Source organism: Cryptomeria japonica, chromosome 3 (genome assembly GCF_030272615.1).
Source record: "Cryptomeria japonica chromosome 3, Sugi_1.0, whole genome shotgun sequence".
Classification (NCBI taxonomy): domain Eukaryota; kingdom Viridiplantae; phylum Streptophyta; class Pinopsida; order Cupressales; family Cupressaceae; genus Cryptomeria; species Cryptomeria japonica.
The window spans coordinates 998,834,043-998,836,758 of record NC_081407.1 but is presented as its reverse complement, the minus strand read 5'-3'; positions in this window follow the sequence as shown (position 1 = coordinate 998,836,758).

The window sequence follows — 2,716 nt, the reverse complement described above, 5'->3', positions numbered from 1 at the left end:
ATTCACTAAAATTCTCAGTATTCCAGATTTCCCTAAGGAAGTTATAAGGATAGTTCTAAGCAAGGTACATGGTGCATTCTTCTGGTTGGATTTGGCTCACAAAATCACTAAAGAGGCAGTAAAAGTTGTGACAGGGTTACCTTCCACTGGTAACAGACCTGATAAGACAAAGAAGGTCTCAAATGACCTAGTGATGAACCTAACAGGTGCAACATCTGATAAGAGATCTTTAAGAGTGAATGATGTAACTGACATCAATGTCAGATTTATTAGCATGATATTAGGCTATAAAACCACACATGCAAACAAGTTAAATTCAGTCTCTAGCCTATGCATAAAAAGTGCCTATGATATGATTAAGGATAATGCAAAAATAGATGTGTGTGAATGGTTGAAGGATGAACTGATTGACAATCTAGGAAAGATAAAGAAAGACAAAAAGGGGACATTTAGATTTGGAAACCTACTTGTCTGTTTATTGCTGCACATAACAAAACAGGTGCCCGGTATCGGTAACAAGAATCTTGGTTTTGATATACCGGTAGGCAAACAATTGTCTGATTTACTAAACAACATGGGTGAAAACTGAGAAAAGAATATAAATGAGTACTTTCAAGCTTTGAAGGCCCGGATGAACACTAGAGTTAGATTATCACAAGCAATTGTAAATAAATATAAGGATGAAATATGCTTTGTTATCAAGAAGGATGAGATTTGGATGGAGGCAGTTATCCCAAGAACAATTTGGGTTACTGAAATGGGTTATGAAATTGATGACCACATAATTGAAACATATGCAAAAGCCCTTCTGGAAGCACCCAAGGAACCTAAAGAAGAGGTATTTGGCAGAGCTGAGACCATTGAGAATCAAATTCAATCTAGGAAAAGGGTAAAGAAGGTAGAAGCAATGGTAAGAAGAGGATCTAGGCAAGCAAAGGCTATCAAAGAAGATGTACTTAAACAAATTGGTATCACTGAAGATGAGTTAGAAGCACTACAGCTAGAAACTCACCTTTCACCTGTAGCAACTTCTTTGGAAAGTGATATGCCAGCTGCATTTAAAAGAGTTGTGAGGAAAAGAGAACCTTCACCGGTATCTACACCTTCTCCTAGAAGAACCAGACATAAACAATAGGCAGTAAGGCCCCCGGCTAAGAAGAAAAAGTTAACACCCAAGAAGAAAAATCAACAAAACATTGATCCAATTGACAAAATTTTAGATGAAATAACAGAGGATGGAAAGCTAAAGAACATCAATAAATTATATGATTCATTATCAATTGATGACAAAGAAAAAGTTGAAAACGGTGTAATTCTACACTTGGATATCTACAAGAAATTTTTGATGCAAGTTGTGGATGAATTACCGATAGAACTGTTTAAAAGGCTTGAAGCTAGAAGACAAGATGTTGTAGAGCTTGATAAGAAATTAAAAGTTGAAAAACTACTTGTTGTTTATCTTGTTAACTCACCAAAGGAGATAGATGATCTGATTGCAGAGGCTAACCGATCAGTATTCTCAACTGCACACCGGCATATAGCACTTATGGTTGGTAGAGTAAATGAGGTTGCAGAGGAAACTACCAATGCATGGGATATATTTCTTGTTGAGAAAGAAAAGCAAGAAGAATATAGAAACCCTAAACCTATCAAATTCTACTAGAAAGATAATGATAAGGGAAAAGACAAGGTTACTGGACCACCTAGCATAAAAATAAGAGATAATCTATCCCCACCGCCTCTGAATACTCCACCGGTAGTGACCACTGATAATCAACCAAATAGTGAGAGCATGGACATACCACAAGAAGACGCAAATCCTAATTCTGAGGTACTATACACAATGGACATTGGTACTCAGAAAGTTAATATTGTGGTAGATAAGGATACAATAGGGAAGACAGATATGGCTAATGAGCCACCAATAACTGATGGTACAGAAGGTAAACCGATAGATGATAACACAGAGCAACAAGCAGAGCAACAAGATCCATCTTAGCAATAGGTCACACAGATTCAGTGCCACCGGCAACAACTAAGCAAGACAAACCTTTACTTAAAGAAATGGAAACACAAACTGACCTACCAGAGGTCACCACAAGCAAGGAAATTGCTCCCACCGACGGAATACAGAGTGTTGGCTCTTCAAGTACAGAATTCAAACCAACTAATGTAACAGAAGTTCTTTTGGATTCCATAAAGAAAATAATAGATTGTAGCTCACAAGCATACAAGACAATAGATGACACCATTCCAATTTTGAAAATGATAGCACCTAAGTGTAATGTAGATAATAAAGATTCTTTGAGTCAACTTGACACTTTGTCTAAGTATATTACTGAAAACACTGTGACAGTTGAACAAAGAAAAGAGGAAGCATTCAAGGAGAGATTAGAGAAGGAAAAACATAAATACTTTGAGGAAGAAATAAAGAAGTGTACAAGGCAGTTTGACACACTTCTACCAGAACTATGTAGTACATTAAAGGAATTCAAAATTTTGTACAAAGACACATGCAAAACTAACTTTTTGACAGTTGATATAGACAGGAAGATTAGCAAGATACAGGAAGAAATAAATCAACTAGATAACAATTTCATTAATTCATCTGATTCATTATCAGTTTTTGAGCAGAAGATAACAGGTTTTGAGGAAGAACTGTTAAAGTTGGAAAGAGAAAAAGAAAGAATAAAAAGTAAGGCTAAAGATCTTAAAT